Consider the following 18,138-nt stretch of genomic DNA (forward strand, 5'->3'; position numbering starts at 1 on the left):
CCTAGGCAAGAAAGTCCTTGAGACTCTTATCTCCAATTAACCACTAAAAAGTTGGAACTGGAGCTGTGGCTCAAGTGGCAGAGTGCTAGCCTTGAGCAAAAAAAAGTTCAGCGACAGTACCCTGCGTTCAAGCCCTAGGGCTGGCACAAAGATTAAAAAAAACAAAAAAACAGAGAGAAACAGAGGAAGAAGTAAAAACTTCGAACCCATGGGTTTCCAAGGGAAAGTGTATACATACTCACCAAGTAAATCCTTACCTGGCTTTAGCAACAGAACTATTTTTCCTTTATATTTGCAGTTCTAAGGATTGCATTTAAAGCCTTGTACTCATGTGTAGCTCATGCTAGGCAAATGCTCTATTCCTGAGCTATACCTCCAGCTCTAGACTACACAACTTATCCTTCTATTGCTCGGGCTCTTCCATGTATTTTCAACAGGAGAGTAATGTTCCTGTTTTCCCTATGTCATCATATACCTGACCCCCAATAAGACTGTTCTAATTCAAACTGTTCTGTTTCAATGACTTCCCATAGATGAGAACACATCTTTTCTGCCATTAACTAGCTACCATATCCAAAAATGCAACAGTCCCATTCATGCCCCAATCATGTTACTTTGGAACTTCATGCAAAGTAGTTTCTTTTATCACTATACATAAACATAAATGTGTGTATGTGCAGACACGCATGCAGGCACACACACATATATACACTCGACGAAACAATTCATTAAGTAATTAAAGGATGAATAAGAACCCTTTGTGCTTTCCATCCCAACCTTCTGTCTTACTAAATCTATTCTGGCACTTTCCACTTCACTTGTCTTATCCAAACATTTCTACCAGCTAGAAGCTGGTGGCTCACACCTGTAATCCTAGTTACCCAGGAGGCTGAGATGGGAAGCTTGTGGTTCAAAGCCAGTCCAGTTAGAAAAGTCCATGAGACTCTTATCTCCAATTAGCCTTCAGAAAACAAGAAATAGAGCTATGTCTTAAAGTGGTAGAATGCTAGCCCTAAGCAAAAGAGCTCAGGGACAGCGCCTCGGCCGAGTTCAAGCCGCATGACCAACAAAAGAAAAAGCAAGAAAGAAAAGAAACACACCCACGCACGCACACACACACACACACACACACACATGCACGCACGCACACACAAATATTTCTACTAAGGAATCAGACTTATTAGGGTATTATAATCAGTTCCCACATACATTAATTTTTGTATTTAACAAGAAGGGTAACTAGCTGCTTGCATGTGGTTCTAGCACAGACACCTTCACAGATTCCTTGGGTCCTTAAAACTTTGTCTATAAGTTAGAGAAAGAAGGAACTGATTACATTAAGCAAAAGGAAAGAAATGTACATATCACCCGGATTGTTTTATTGTTAATAGTCATAGAGTTCATAAGGATTGTAGACTAGAATGACAATGTCTATCACTGGGAAGGTTAAAAAAATGATGAAAACAAGGGGTGGGGGAAGGGAAGGTGGGAAAAAATGAGGAAGGGGTAACAAGTATGACAAGAAATGTATTCAGTACCTTAAGTATGTAACTGTCACCCCTCTGTACATCATCTTGGAAAAAAAAAAACTTTGTCTGTAAACATTCATGAGATTGGATACAAACTAATGTTAACTGTCTGTTAAACACACAAGAGCCTACTCATTCAAATAAATGTAGTTACCTCCAACAGTCACCTCAGGAGGCTGGACATTCATCTCAGTAAATGGGTGGCCAAGGCTTATAATCTCCCTTGGAATACTTGAAAGCACTTCCATACAAACTCATCTACACTTCTTTTCAATTTCTTCACTACTGGTGCTGTGTCCCATCCTTTCAGGGGCAATTTGATGTTTAAAAACATCCAAACACATTCAGAATCATCTAATTGAGCAGCAGCAGTGGCAAACAGAGCTATGTAATCAAACAGTACCTGGAAAAGTCACTCCAGGGCCCACAACCTAAACTTTGGTGGAGACCTTGAGAAACACTGTCAGTCCCTGTGTCTCAGCCATCTCAGACCATCTTTATATATCCATTTATCATGGCATTTGCCAAATGGGGATACACTGGTATGTATCTACAACTGATCAAAACAAAAACTGTACTTAAGGACCAGAGGTAATCTATTCCAATGATGAGTGTTGAGGTCAAAGCAATAGTTTTCATCACTTACAGTTTCTTGCAACAAGACTGTTTTAGTGTGTTTACCCAATATGCCATGAACCTTTTCCCAATTATCCAAATAGTACTCACTTCTTACTGCAAGGAAATTGCTCTACTTGATTTAAGGAAAATACCTCATCACGGCTTTATGCTAGACCTAAGCCCTAGCTATGAGAGTTTGTACAAATTCTGGATGTGACAGGCGTCTAGAAAACTTAAGTATCACTATGAGATTAATCAGTCCTTTTCAAAATGCAAATCCACCTTAATTGTCACCCTAAGTAAGTAGGGTCTTTTTTTAAAGCACTTCTAATTTCTGTCAGACCAAAGATAAGAGCCTTGGTCTTCCTTAATCTCGATCTTCAGCCTGTGATCATTTAGTGCCTCTTTTATAGGGTAGAGTTGCATCACTGTAGCCTGAGACCTGAATCCTTCTGTGTCCTGGCTGCTATGGATTATAACGGGTGCCCCTGGTAACTCCATTTCAATACATCCAATACATTCAATTCATGAAAAGAAGATTCTTAGTCACCAAACTGTGGTTGTTCTTTAAAGTCTCCTGGACCTCATATACAAATAACTGAGAGATCTTTTTATTCTTTCTTTCAAATTTTTATTATCACTAAGTAACTGTATAAAGGAGTTTCCATTTAACAAGGTAGTTTCTAAGTATGATGTATCTTGACCAATCTCACCCTTTTCAACATTCTTATCCATCCCTCCTCTACCCACCCCCTCTTCCCTCACTCTTCTTAATTTTATAGGATATACCTTGGATTCTTGTCTGCACCCCCTTTTCTCCTCCTCATTTGTCTACTCCTTTCTCCATGACCCCACCCAACCCCTTTCAAGTACCTGTTTCCTGATGTTTTAGTTGGCTGAACTTTGATTTTGGCTTTTTAAGGAATTACATCATTTGAGATCTCCCTTGAATCTACCTTAAGTAAAACCACCAGCACAACCATGTTTATTGCAGCACTAGTCACCATAGCCAAGGTATGGAATCATCCCAGATGTCCCTCAATGGACAACTGGATCAGGAAAATATAGTGTATATACACAATGGAATTTCACTCATCCATTACAAAGAATGATATTGTACCATTTGTAAAGAAATGTATGACAAGTAATTCACGCCCAGAGAGACAAATAATCCATGTTTTCCCTTGTATGTGAAAGCAAGATTTAGTTTACAAACTCATAAGTAAATGTTGGGTGGTATGCAAGTATATACAAGTGTATGAACTGAAATACAGTAGCTCATTATTTTTCTGTTCTCTCACTCCAGACTAGACTCAGCTATAGGTTCAGTTTTGTATATATCATTCACTTGAAATCACACAGTTATCCATCTCCCTTCCATTATACAGTATTTTCTCAATGAATTTTAAATTTTCAGTACTGTCTCAAACTCTTCTAGTCCATAGGCTTAATAGCTCCCTTTCTAAACTGGGGGAAAACAAAACCCCCTTTATATTACACAGTGATATATCTATCTACATGATAGATATATCACTGGGAATGATGGCTCAAGCCTGTAATCCTAGCTATTTGTGAGGGGAAGATAGAGTATTTCAGTTTGAGCCCAGTCTAGGCATAAAACTTTACAAACCCCCATCTTACTCAATGGCTTTTCTTGGTGGTATGTACCTGTTTTGCTAGCTACAAGGGAAGAGCGATGACTGGAAACAATGGTGAGAGCTTGTCATCCTCAGTGACACAGGGAAACACAAGTAGGAGGATGGAAATCCAGGCCGTCCAAGCATAAAGTAAGACTCTACTTTAAAATAACCAACACAAAAAGGAGCTGGAGGTGTGGCTTAAGTGGTAGATCACTTGCCTTGCAAGCATGAATGAGGCGCTGAGTCCAATCCCTGGTATCACAAAAAAGTAAAATTTTGGGTAAGCCTGGCTTGATGGTACACACCTATAGTCCCCCAGCTATTCCAGAGACTGAGACATCTCAATTTTGAGGTAACATAGTAAGACTGTCTCCAAAACAAAATAAGACAGGCATGTTGGATCATACTTGTAATCCTAGCTACTTAAGAGGCAGATCTTGGGAAGATCTAAGTCCAAAGCCACCCATGGCCAGGTCACAAAGTTTCATGAGACCTCATGTTCACCAACAAAAAAGTGGGTGTGCCAGGCATTGGTGGCTCACACCTGTAATCCTAGCTACTCAGGAGGCTGAGATCTGAAGATTGTGGTTTGAAGCCAGGCCAGGCAGGAAAAGCCAGGAGACTCTTAATTCCAATTAATCACAGAAAAGGCTGGAAGTGGGACAGTGGCTCAAGCAGTAGAGTGCTAGCCTTAAGCAAAAGAAGCCCAGAGATTGTGCCCAGGCCCTGAGTTGAAGCCCCAGAACTGGCACAAAAATGAAACACTGGAAGTGATCGTACACCTGTCATCTCGGCTCAAGGGAAGTTTGTTATGCCTAGGCATAAAAGCAAGCCCCTATTCAGAAAGTAGAGCAAAAAGGACTGGGACATTACTTGAATGACAGAGCACCTGCTTAGAAAGTACAACCCGAAGTTCAAGCACCAGTTCTGTCCAAGAAAGGAAAACACCTTGAACCTACAGATTCCTTTACTATCCTTGCTCTCACAACAATTTCTTTCTCTTTATCTGTACAATAGACAATCATACATGAGATAAAATTATGCCAGGCAAAATAATAAAATCACCTTCCAACTATCTATAGCTACAGCTAATTTGTAAACCCAGCTGACTTACAGACTGCCTTCTGCCACCATCAGTTGATGTATGTTCAGGGAAAAGTTCCCTTTAATATTTACCTAAATAGAATATAAATAGACAGGTAAACCTGCTGGGGAGTAGGAGCAGGTAGAGAATAATAATGTATTTCTGAAGTCAAACAGAAATTATTAATTTGTCTACTAATCGACAGTTTTCAATTGGCCATCCATCCATCTCGTCCTATATTGGCATAGCTAACAGAAAGCCAACTGTTGGCACCAACGTTCACTCCAGCTGCAGACAGGACATGTGCTTCATAGGCCACTGATTATCCCTGCTCAGAAGATTGGTATGAGGAACCCAGAGCTATATGGGGGTACTTTTCTACCCTATTCAATCATTGATGAACACCCTTGTCATAGAGTCCTATAGGGTTCAAGCTTTATCTACCAGCTTTTATAGAATTTCCAGATGTCAGGCACAGCTGGAAAGCCCAACCAGTCATTATTAAATACAGCAGTCCTTCACAGAAAGCAATGTTTTTTTTTTTTAAATGTCACCTATAAGCCAGGCACTGGTGGCTCACACTTATAATCCTAGCTACTCAGAAAGCTGAGATCTGAGAATCACAGTTCAAATCTAGCTTAGGCAGAAAAGTCTGTGAGACCCTTATTTCCAATTACCCTCCAGAAAACCAGAAGTGGCACTGTGGCTCAACATCGTAGCCTTGAGTGAAAAAGCTCAGAGACAGCACCCAGGCCCTGAGTTCAAGCCCCACAACTGACAAAAATAACATCACCTGTGGCCCAAAATGTTCTTAAAGTTTCAACTAGATATACACTCTTCACTTCCTGCCCTGAAATATTGAGCAATGTCATGTTACAGACAATAAAGGACTGTGGTTTGAGGCCAGCCTAGTCAGAAAAGTCTGAGAGACTTCATCTCCAATTAATCAGCAAAATGCCAGACTGGATATGTGACTCAAATGTTAGAGCACTAGCAATGAATGAGAGAGGGGGGGAGAAGAAGAGGAAGAAGAAGAAGAAGAAGAAGAAGAAGAAGAAGAAGAAGAAGAAGAAGAAGAAGAAGAAGAAGAAGAAGAAGAAGAAAAAGAGCAGCAGCAGCAGCAGCAACAACAACAACAGCAACAGCAGCAGCAAGAGCACAAGGCCCTGAATTCAAACTCCAGTACCTACACACACAAAGTAATGTCACAGGATGCAGCTGAATAAGAAAAATAGATAATATATTCCATTTACTTATTAGGCACCTACTATATTAGCCTGGTTACTATATAAACCTCATCTCATACAATTCTTACCACTCCAACTGGTATTATCATCTCTATTGTATAAATGAGAATACTAACATTCTAAACAGTTAAGTGACTTGTAGTCAGGTGGCTCACACCTTTAAGTCTATCTTCTTGGGAGGCTGAGATTAGGAGGATCATGGTTTGATGCCTTCTTGGCCAAAAAGTCCAGTCTTCATCTCAGTGATAATGAGATCTGTCATCCTAGATAGAAAAGGAAGCCTAAAATAGGTAGATCTTGGTGCAGGGGCATACCTGCGCAGGAATAGGGATCCTGTCTCAAAAATAACCAGTGTAAAAAAAGGTCTGGAGGCGTGGCTCACCACTAGTGCTTGTATAGCAAGTTCAAAGACCTGTACCAACAAAAACCATTTTTTTAATTAAAAAACTTGGTTCCTGCCCTATAGGTAGGAAGTTGAAGAGTAAGAAGTCGAACAGCTGTATATCTCCAAAGTAGAAGGTTAGTTTGGATTCTTGGTGAAGTCTGAGAACTACCATATTATAGTAACTTGAAACTGAATAAAATCTTATCATGAGCAGATGTGTAAGATGGGCAGTGGTGGCTCACGCCTATAATCCTAAGCTGCACAGGAGGCTAAGATCTTAGGGTCCTAATTTGAACCAGCCAGGATAGAAAAGTCCGTGACTCTATCTCTAATTAACAACCAAAAACGGCTGGGCGCCAGTGGCTCATGCCTGTAATCCTAGCTACTCATGAGGGTGAGAGCTGAGGATCGAAGCTGAAAGCCAGTCAGGCAGTAAAGTCTGTGAGATTCTTATCTCCACTAAACTACCAAAAAAGCCAGAAGTGAATCTGTGGCTCAAGTGGTAGAGTGCAAAGAAGCTCAGTTCAAGCCTTAGGATTGGCTCATGCGTGCACGCACACACACAAAAGAGCGAGTGAAGATGCATGCTCATCTCATGGATACACCTAGGACCACATTCATGTGGCATATACTTCAAACAACTTAGAAAACTGAAAATCTGTTAGTTCGCCTTGCCCCGATGCACCAGCATTATGACAAAGCTCCACCATACTCCTAAATGGCACTTAGACTATGATTTCCCGGCATACTTTAGAAATCAGGTAACCAAATATTGCTTTTTAACAGACAATGGATAAAAAAGTTCAACACTCAAAGCTCTCCCTGTTCCTAACCACTCACAATTCTTCACAGACCCTTAGCCTAAGGTCTTCTTCAAATCCAAATGAAGATACATCTGGCCTCATACACTCTACTGTGTCAATTTGAAAATTACCACACGTTACAAATAATAAAACATCTCTCTTCAAATTCATCACAATTCATTACCCATGGAAAATATAAGCTTGATATACAGCCTACAGTTGTTGTGGGGATTTTTAATGGTTCATTTGTTGCTGGGTGCCAGTGGCTCAAATCTATCATCTTAGCTACTCAGGAGGATAACACCTAGAGGATCAGGGTTCAAAGCCAGCCCAGGCATAAAGTCCATGAGACTCTACCTCCAACTAATCATAAAAATGCCAGACTGGAGGCATGGCTCAAGTGGTAAAGTACCAGCCATGTGACAAGACAGCAGAGAGCAAGGTGAGAACCAGGGCCTAGACTTTAAGGCTCTGTACCAGCAGAAAAATAATAAAATAAATAAATAAAGTCTATTTCAAATGTTTTATGAGAGAATAGTAGTTTCTGCTCAAGAAAGAAAGACGAAACTAGAACAGCTTATTTGAATTATGATGAGAGGCAGAAACACAGAGATAAATTTTTCTCTTGAACAGAATGTAATTTTAGCTTACCACACAAAGTTTTCATCATAAAACATTGCTTTTAATTTATAAACAGTAGGAAAAAGTATGCTTTAGAAAGACAGTTTTCTACACTATTTCAATAATGACCATTCACAAACTGGCATGAATACAGCCTGATTCATATAAAATACTGTCCTAGCAACCTAGTGGCAGAAAGGTAGATTGCTTATTTCCTCCTCCTTTAGTATTTCTGATGTGAAACATTCTCGGCAAGCTTGGACTCACTGATTGTGAGCTTGAGCACAAAGAAATTTCCTTTCTTTCTGAAAACTTGAAGGCTTAGGGGCTTCCTTCACCCTCATATATTCATGAATGGCGTCTCCTTTTTTCCTACTTATTTTATCCCAGCTTTTCTCATTTTCCCAGCACTCTCTTCATTCCCCTCTACTGTTCACTTTCCCACCTAAATTCAACCACAAATTGCTTCCTCAGAATTTCAGACTCTTCACTACCTATAACCATTCTATTTCATTCCAAACAGCTCAGCCTAGAATCAATGACCCACTATAAATGTTGTCCAGCCCAACCCTAATTAGAGCCTTTCCTCCATACCCCTAACTGTACCCTCCAATTCTCACCCAAGGCTCTCAAGTCCCTGGTTCTCTATCCTATTTCACTCTGGAATTTCTACTAGTCATCTGCTTAAACCTAGGATCCCTCCCACTCAGAGACTGGAAAACTGGTGTATTCCTACTTTCCTCTTCTTCCGAAGCTATTCTAGTTTAGACACTCATACCTTTTCCCATACAGAATCCTTACTTTAGTCTAGACTTTCTAACAGGGCTTGAACTCAGAACCAGGGCACTGTCACTGATAGTGCTCTAACATTTGAGCCACAGCTTTACTTCTGGCTTTTTTTTTGGAGGGGGGGGGGGCGGTTAATTGGAGATAAAAGTCTCACAGACTTTGGTGTCCTGGCTAGCTTCTGAAGCACAATTCTTAGATCTTACCCTCCTGAGTAACTAGGATTATAGGCATGAGCCACAGGTGCCTGGCCTTAACAATGTGCATTTTTAACCTGTATACCATCTATAAGTTCTATATTTCCAATGGCTAGATATATTTACATTTTCCCTGAAATGCCAGTTTCTCTTCAACCCTACCTTCTCCTCCAATCTTAGTAATCCTAGCATTAAAAAGTACAAAGACCCCTAAAGGTTCTCTAAACTTTCCTTTGGTAAATATCCTGGAGATTTCAGGGTGCTGGGTTGTTGTTTTTTTTTTCCTTAGTTGGCCCTAATATGAAAGCAACGACTATCATTTTCCTTCCCTCTTTACTGCCCAACCAACCCTCTTCCTGACTGCTCTTTTTGCATCTTTTTTTTCTAGTACTAAAGTCTTGTTCTCCAAGGATTTTAGTTCTGTCAAAGAAGCACCTCCTTAAAATCCATAACCAGATTAATCACATCATGAGATCTTCTTCTATTTATACATAATATTTCCTTTGCTATTTAGTGAGCCATATCATGAATAAAACAAAGCCCCACCCCCCTTGGTGTAGCTCTGTTTGCTTCCCAAGGACCTCTAAGCCAGTGAGAAAGAAAGGAATCCTCTTCTCTTTCTACCTTTCCTGGCAAATCAAATATCTAAATCTGAGCCAGGTACCAGTGGCTCACATGTGTAACCCTAGCAACTCAGGAAGCTGAGATGGAAAGGATTGAAATGTTTGCTAGACCCCCATCTCCAAAACAGCCAGCAAAAAGAAGGATTGGAGTCATGGCTCAAGTGGTAGAGTCAAAAATCCAGATTCTCCTAAGTGTCCTTGCTGCAGCCACCATTTCATTTCTTCTGGAATTTCTCTGCACCTCATCCAATCCAGACCCCAACACCAGAGCTTGGCACAGCCATAGGTTTCCTGTGCCCTAGCCTAATGATCAGCTATCCCTTTCCTATTGCTTCATCCTAAATAACTAGTCCTGTTCGACCCAAACTTCAGTGTCCCCTCCCCTTCTTCCATCAATGATATATTCTCTTCTTTCCACAGCCAGAGCAGAAGAAACTTAACCTTCTCTTACTACAAAGCTGGTTACAGTGTCAGCCCTTTTAAAGGCAATTTGTGTGTGTGTGCCAGTCCCGGGCTTGAACTCAGGGCCTAGGTGCTGTTCCTGAGCTTTTGTGCTCAAAGATAGCATTCTATCAGTGAGCCACAGCTCCACTTCTGTTTTTTTGGTGGTTAATTGACAATAGAAAGTCTCATGGACTTTCCCGCCTGGACTGGCTTTGAACCATGATTCTTGGGTCTCAGCCTCCTGAGTTACTTAGCAATACAGGCTTGAAACACCTGTACTGCCCCCAAGGCACGTGACTCTCATTCCCTAGATCTTCCTCCAGGGCATCTGCCTCAGTTACCCTGTCAAAGATACCTGCCTAACAATATCCTCATGATTTACTCAAGGCAGTCAACGCCCTCCAAAACTCTATAATCAAACTTCAGATTCTCTTAAGTCATCAAACCTAATAACTTTGCTTCTCCATCAAAATGCTTAACTTTTTAAAATTAGGATTATGCCCACTTTTTTTTCAGCGCTGAGGGAGGATAAAACCCAGGACCTCTCATGCATGCTAGGCAAGTGTTCCACCAACATCCTCAGCCCTAAGGATTACCCAATTTAATCCCTAGTGGTGTCTTCCAAGTTTCTTTCCTACATGCTGTCATCTTCAATATCACATCGTGACATCACCATCCAATTTGAGTATCCTAAACTCTGTCCAAACATCCTCCATTGTGCCACGTACCATCTCCACATAATAAAGCTCCCTCAGTACCAACATTCAAGGACAAGCTAGACAACTTAGATGACTTTTGAAGTTCCCTTCCATCCTTGGAATTTTCTTACCCAATATTTCCCTCTTAATTCCAAATGCATCGCGGCTTTGAGAATAACCTTCTCAACTGAAACAACCATGGGACTAACCTGAAAAACCTACACTGCACCCCGAGACATCCCAGCAACGCTTTTGCACAACTCCACTCTACCTGTTCCACAGGGACGACCTCCAAATCGCCTTGAGAGGATGAAGCCATGGCTCAAAGTTGCAAACCCCCTTCCCACACTTCGGCTAAGAACCCCTACACCCTGGCCAAGGGATGCCTGTCTTCGCTGTCTAGTCTTGAAAACACCAAGCATGAGGATCACCACGTCGACAGTTAGATCAGCCAACACTGGACATTGCAAAACAATAAAACAAAAACATAGTGCTTCTATTGGGGGCGGGGGATAGGCAAGCGGAATAGAAGGGCACCTCCACTGGCCTGTGCCGTTGGCCTCCCAGGTTTGCAGCGTGCTTCCCTCCTGCCTTTCCCCTCGACCACATCTTTCCCTACAACAATCTCCTGCACCTCCATAACGCGAAATCCCCAGCCGTGGTGCGGCGGGCTCCTCCCAGCCTTGCCCCGGACGTCCCTCTGGCCCAGCCTTCCTCTTGGCGGGACCCCGGTGAGGAGGGCCCCCTCCAGCGTCCAGTTTGCCTCCCTATTCCTTTCCGGGCTTCGGGGCGTCTCTGCCAGGCTCTGTCCCGAAGCTGAACCTCGAGGAATCAAGCCCATGAGGCCCGTCGCGGGACCCACCCCCACCCCCCTTTCCTTCTCCCAGCACCTCGTCCTCCATGCACCCGGCCCCCGGGGCTCCTCGTCGTCGTCGTCCCGGCTTGTACCGCCCCCCGTCGAGGGCTCCACCCCCTCCTGCACCCGCCCCCAAGACGGCCCCCTCCCCACAGCGCGCTGCCTAAGCCCTGTGCCCCGGCACGGGACTCTCTTTGGCCTCCGTTCCCCGCCCAGAAGCGGCGGCGGCGGCGGCAACGGCTGCGGCGGCCCCAGCAGGAGCAGCAGCGGCGGCGGCAGCGGCGGCGGCGGCAGCAGCGCCGCCCCGGCCCCGCCCCGCCGCCCGCCGGAGCCCCACGCCCCGCCCGCCCGCCCCGCCGCCGGACTGCTCCCCCCAAGCCCACCACGAAGCCCCCTCCTCACTCCCCAGCCGTGATCGGCTCGAATCCAGCTCCGCTGGGCCTGCTGGCCGTACCGCACGCCCCTTAGGACCCGGGTGGGGGAACCATGGTGGGGTTCGTGGCCATCCCCTCTCCCTCCTTCCCCAAGGGCCGGGGGGATTGCCTGTGATCCCGAAACCCGGCTCCGTAACCAGAGCCTCCGTCCTTCCAGCCCTCGGCTTCTCTCTTAGACCCCTTGCCTCCAGGCCTGGCGCGAAGCGGGTTGAGGGCTTGCACACCGGCTCTCCCCCACCCCCCCGGGCTTACCGGGGTTAGTAAGAATTGCCCCCATCTCATCCTCCTTCAATTTCAGCCCCCTCCCCGCCGCTCGTGGCCCAGCGGCCCCCGCCCCTAGAGCGAGGGCAGCGGAGCCAGGGCGCTCCGAAGTCATCCCCCGCCTTTTTTCCAGGGACTCGGATAATTGCCCCTGCCCCCATCACAGCACTCCCACTCCCGAACCCAGGCCCCACAACCACCTAGGGGTACCCCTAACCCCACGGTTCCGGCACCCCAGCACAGGGGAGAAAGCAGCCTTGAGAGAGCACCCCGTCGCACCTCCCCTCTAAGGTTGGTAGGTATTTTCTCCTGGTCCCTTCTAGACTTCACCACGGACACCCCCCCCCCCCCCAAAAAAAAAAAGCCTTCCCTCGCCCTGCCCTGTTGGCCATCCTCCCTTCCGATCCACGGATCCTCGGATCAGGGTTTGGGGCCAGGTAGTTACAGCACAGCCTCCACCTCCCTTTCCGAGGAGTGGGGTAATTCCTTTGGTTCCCCCCCCCCCACCCCAGGATCAACCGACCCCCGTTTCCATGGAGACCCCCGCCCAGCCGGGAAGACTCAGATCGCTGCGAACAAGTCTCACCTGGCTAGGAGAGAAGGGGATCGAGAAGGGGGTAGGGCAGGGCAGGGATGGGGTACGAAGGTGGGAAGTGGAGGGGAGCTATCCCGAAGGGAGGGGCGAGGACAGAGCGAGCTCTCGGGAGCGCTACGTCCGGGGACACCAAGAGGACGGCGCCCCCGGGGGGCAAGCGGAACGGTCGCCGGGGGAAGAAGGGACAGGGTTAGGGAAAGGCTCAAGATAGAAAGAAGCTGGTGGAGAAAATACAAAAAAGCCGGGGAGTCAAAAGGGGTGGAGGGGTTGGGGGAGAGGAAAAAAAGACGCACCTGTTCCCGGGTCGGCTCCGCGGGGTGGCTCAGGCCGCCACCCGGGCTCTCTCTGAGCCCCTTGGAACAACCACCCGCCGAATCCTGCCCTGATCCGATGCCCCCATCCGCCTCTTATCGCCACCGACCTCCTTCTCCTCGCTCTCCGCGGCGGCGGCGATCGGACTCTAGGAACTGAGAGGAAGAAGGGAGGGCTCAGCAAAGCGGAGGAGAGACAGAGCCACACACTGGCAGCAGCCGCGGCGAGCGAAAGAGTGAGGGGGAGAGCGGTGTGTGTGTGTGTGTGTGTGCGTGTGTGTGTGTGTCTGTGTGTGTGTGTCTGTGTGTGTGTGTGTCTGTGTGTGCGAGCGAAGCCTGGTAGAGTGGGTGCCGGTCGCAGGGCTCGACGGGAAGTGGAGTCCGGCCCGGGCCGCCGGCGGCGCCATCCCGGGCTTTAAAAGACTACAACTCCCAGAATACTCCCTACGCGGGGGGGGGAATGGGAGGGAGGAGGCGAAGGGAGGGAGCGTGCAAGAGAGGGAGGGACGAAAGCAGGGAGCAAGCGGCGGCGAAGGGGGCAGAGCCAAGCAGCCCCGGTGACACTGGGAGGGGAGGGGAGGAGGAGGGGATCGCAGCGAGAACCGAGCGGATTCCGGAGAGGGAGGCAGCGGTGGCTGCAGCAAGCCGGGCAAAAAGCTAGACTCCGGGAAAGGCGGGGGCACTCAATTCGCTGCGCTGCAAGAGCCCCCACGCCCCCCCCCCCGACTGACGCCCCTTAAGAGGGAGGTCGAGGAAAAGAGATCATCAGTTCTCTACCACCAGGGGTTTTTCTCCTTTTCTCCCAACGCTCTCCACCTAATGCCCCGACCTGACTTTCTCAGGCCACTGGTTCCCGATCTAGTGTACAAATCCCGAGACCCCCAGATCTCCCCTGCCGGGCAGCACAGAACAAACGCATTCAGTCTTCTCCCTGGGGCTTGAGGGAAGCTCCCCTTGCAAGCAGGGCGTGACTCTCTCATTCTTCCCGCCCCCCCCCAGTCGTCGCCACCCCCAATCTCCCTCCCCGGAACCCCTCCCAAAGGCCGGGGCTCGCTTTTCTCTCTCCCCGCCAAGGAAGAGTCCCTCCGGGGGCGACTACCCACCCCCACCCTTACACTGGGCACTGACCCACCCACATCCCCTTAGCGTTGTCCCTCTCACCGAAGTAATAGTGGGGGCGACCCAAGTTGTACTGGTGGCTACTTTCCTTCAGACATTAGCTGTCCTTCACCACACAGACCCTGTGTAGAGATAGAAAAGCACATTAATGTTCCCGTCCCCCTCCCCCCAGGTTTACATCCCCATGTAAGTAGCTCACTGTAAAGAGAGGTTGGTAGTGGAAGTGAAGTGGGGGTGAATCCCAGTACTCTAAACTCCATTCCAGCCCTGAAATCGCAGGGAATCGTCCCTTTCCTTAAAAACCATCTAAGACCTGAAAGGGGAGGGTTAAATTATCTAAACCCCCAACGTCCAGGGGACTAGAAGACACACTACCTTGTAGCAATAAGATATGAACTAGGCTGCCCCCACGGAAGGAAAAAATAAAGCCCCCCCCCAACCCGTCCCCTTGGAAGAGTCAAATGGCCGAGGAGGGGGGGGGCAATCGGAGTGCCGAAGAGTGAAAGGCTTGGGGCGGGGAGGGTCCTCGGCCCCCAGAGAGCAGAATCCAGACGCTAAGAGGTGGGTGGGGGGGGGGTGCGGCAGAATTGCAGACGGTGTCTTTGCCTGCTTTGCCTGGAATCCCCGCCGAACACCGTCTAACACTCGGAGTTGCTTACCAATCGGTCCCCTAGCCCCATTTGTGCGCTTGAGGCGGCCAGAGCCCGGCCGGGAAGCTCGGGCACAAACTCCGCGGAAGCTGGCCTTCGCCGCCGCCGCGCTGCCGCGGGCCTCCCTCCCTCCGCTCGCGGCCCCGCCGATCTACCTTCGCCCCCGGCCGAGGCCAGACCCCGGTCGCAACTCCACGCCCCTACTCCACCCCCGGCTACCCCCCCCCCCTCGCCCTCTCGCAGCGGGTCCGGCCCAGCCCCTAGCGCCGCCCCGCCCTAGCGCTCGGTCCAGAGCCCAGCAAGTGCCCCGAACTCGCCCCCCGCCCCCACGCCCAGGCCAGTCCAGCCGGGCCTGGTTTCCCCCTTCTGCCGCGCCCCGCCCCCGAATCCACGTCCTACTTCGCCACCCAACTCGGCCCGGTTCAGGTTCGGCTCGTGCCCATGCCACTAGATTCCTCGGTTCGGTCCGGTATATGGCCACCCACCCTGCTCTTGCCGGGGTGCCGGCCTGGCCCACTGCCTGCGCTCGCCAAGCCGGCCCAAATGCACGGTCCCGATCCGAGGGCCCGCCTCGGTCCCAGTGGCATTGCCGCGTCTCGCCACGAGGGCTCGGATCACGCAAGATCCGAACCCGCGCGAGGTGGGGGCCGCGGAAAGCAAGTTTCTTTATCTTCCCCCCGCCCCCAAGCGCAGGGCCACGCCGTCCCCTCGCCCCACCACACACACCCAGTTCCAGCGCCCCTTCACCTGGGCAGAGCCCCCAGTCCGCTGTCGCAACTTTGCTCTCCTCCACGCTGCCTGGGAAGCGGGCGAAGCGGGAGGAGGAGGGAGGGGGTGGGGGGGTGCTGGGATCAGGCCTCTGGGCTTCAGGAGGACACGTGGGGGAGGAGGGGAAAGAGGAGGAGGAGGAAGGGGGACAGGCCTGCCCTTCTCGGGGCTCCCCTGCCAGCCCCAGGGAAGCCAGAACCTTACCAGGCAGCCGCAGACCTCACACCGGCCACGGGGGAAGAACAGAGCCACCTTCCTCCGCCAGCCCCAGGCTCCAGGAAGGGGGGGTGGGGGCAACGTTGTTCGGGGTCGGAGTGCGATCGTTTTCACTCTTGCTTTACGTGTGACTCTCAGGGTTTTGCCCCAGTGTATGTACAGGGGTGGGGGGAGGTCTCCGCCGAGCGGGGACGCCCCTGTCAGACGCCCCGCCCCTTCTCCGGCCCCCCAGTTCCCCACCCTGGGAGACTTCAGTGTGTGCTTCTGGCGCTCCAGCACAGTGTTGCCTGCAGGCGCAGCAGCCCCAGCCCCGGCGCCCAAGTGGGACAGGTGCTGGAGAAGGAAAAATGCCCAGGCTTTTTGCCTCTGGGCTCCGGGGGCAGCCCACCCTTCGTGGCAATCTCGTGGGCTGTGAACCCCTGAGCTACTCTCTATGGGTAGCCCCTTCCTGAGCGTGGAAGCATTTGAATGTGCGGGGGCGGGGGGGGGGGTGGACGAGAGACACAAGGGAGGAGGGAGGAGGAAGGGGCGAAAGGTCTGTACCGAGGGAAGCTTGCAGGACTCCAGAGGCAAAAGCTGCCTCAAAGAAGACTTGCCTTCTGCCCGCTTTCCCGGGGCTCAACAGCCACCAGTCTGAGCCCCTGACCCTTACCCTTTACCCTAACGACTCCCTGCCTGGCTACAGGAATAAATCCTCATGTGTGTTTACATCCCAAGCTGTCCCCGGGACTGAAGGGTAGAGAGGCTTGCGATCCACATTCGAACGCTGAAGACTTTACATTAACTCTGAGCAGAGCGGCTTGCGAAGGAGCTGAAGCTGCCGGCTGACTTACTTTCAGTCTTAGGGTATTTCTTAATGGCTCCAACCCTGAGCTGGTGGTAGGGACTTCAAAGGCATCACCTCTGTCTACAGGGTATTAGGGGAGGTGCCCAGCAGTTCCCGGAGGTTTCATTGTTTTGTAAACGGAATATCAAATAAATGGCAGGAGTTTGAAAAACATGTATATGTGAAGATATATCGATTCTGTTTATTACATAGGTATCTAAGAAAGCCAAAGAGTCATTTGCAGGAGAAGGAAGTCCTGTGGGATTAATGTCTACCTCCTCCCTGCCCCCCCAACACACGCAGACACACACACACACACACACACACACACACATACACACACGACCCATAAGGTTCAATCTTTAAGCTAGGGGGTGTCTTTTCTCTTTGGAAAGACTTTACAGATGGCAGTTGAAACTTGTCTAGTATGTCTCCCTCACCTGGGCTGAAAGATGTGCATGATCATAGGAGCAGCTGGGTAAGGTGGCACTAGCTTTGCCTCACGAGAGGCCTGGTGTTCCTTGATCCCCTCCTCACCAACCTCAAAACCCACTGCCAGCAACGTGGACATAGCCCTGGCCATTGCATTTTGCTTTGGGAATGGTTTCACTACCTGTTTTACTTAGCCATACTTGCCTCCTGTACCTTCTCTGGTACATACAATTTGTACATTTGCATAGAAACACTAGTGAAAAAGTAGTTTGACTTAAATTGCACCAAGGGAAAAAAGATGATTTGGAAATTATATGCTTAAACTGATCAACATATTAATTCAAAAGGCATTCCTAAGGGGGAAATCACTTCCATGGGGCCTAATAATGCTGATCTACTGATTCTACTTTAAGTTGACTGTCTTAACTGATTTTATTTAATCTAGCAATTGCTAAAACTCTAGTTCTCTCAAGGCCCTAGGATATTATGGCTACTTTGCTGCTTGGTTTGAGGTGGGTATGGATTTTAGACACTACAGTTTGCACTAGACTGTGCCTCACCATTTGCCTGCATCATTTATCTGGCGAAATGAAGGTTGGGGCAAGTTGGTTGTTTCCTGGCTGAAGCTTTAGCTTCCCTGAGTCCTTTCCTGTTGGGGGTCAGCTTCCTGCCCTACAGGAGGTGATGGAAAACTAAGGAGCAGGGTGGGGAGAGCTGTGGGAAACATTGTAAAGAATAATGATATCAATGACTTTCCTTTAAGGCTAGAACCACAACATAACCATAATAATTCCTTACTTTTGTACAGTGTCAGAGTATTGACAAAATCCTTTCACTTGTGCAATTGCATGTTTCTCACTTCAACTCTTGATTTGGTCCTTTGAGGAAACTGAGTCTCTGAGTGGTTTATTCAAGGTCACATGGCTGGCTAATGAGTTCCTAAGCCAGGAACTACTGGGATAGTCCTACCTGTACCTCCAGAGTTCTTTACAAAA

At 48.5% G+C, this 18,138-nt stretch overlaps 1 protein-coding gene across 5 annotated transcripts in view; it reads right to left on the bottom strand.

The window, feature by feature from the left end:
• Window positions 1-15,997, bottom strand: part of Bcorl1 (BCL6 corepressor like 1) — a 74,544-nt gene extending 58,547 nt beyond the window's left edge. Inside the window, exons 1-2 of one of the 5 annotated variants that reach the window (XM_048336843.1) lie at window positions 15,649-15,767; window positions 14,294-14,373 (exon numbers count right to left, since the gene is read on the bottom strand). The gene's annotated coding sequence lies outside the window, so the exon portion shown is untranslated. Of the gene's footprint in view, window positions 1-11,565; window positions 11,593-13,114; window positions 13,378-14,293; window positions 14,374-14,910; window positions 15,054-15,648; window positions 15,768-15,873 lie in introns of those variants that run through there. The other 4 variants (XM_048336842.1, XM_048336845.1, XM_048336844.1 and 1 more) reach the window with 4 other exon arrangements.
• Between the last annotated feature and the right edge of the window lie 2,141 nt (window positions 15,998-18,138).

Source organism: Perognathus longimembris, chromosome 28 (genome assembly GCF_023159225.1).
Source record: "Perognathus longimembris pacificus isolate PPM17 chromosome 28, ASM2315922v1, whole genome shotgun sequence".
NCBI classification, from domain to species: domain Eukaryota; kingdom Metazoa; phylum Chordata; class Mammalia; order Rodentia; family Heteromyidae; genus Perognathus; species Perognathus longimembris.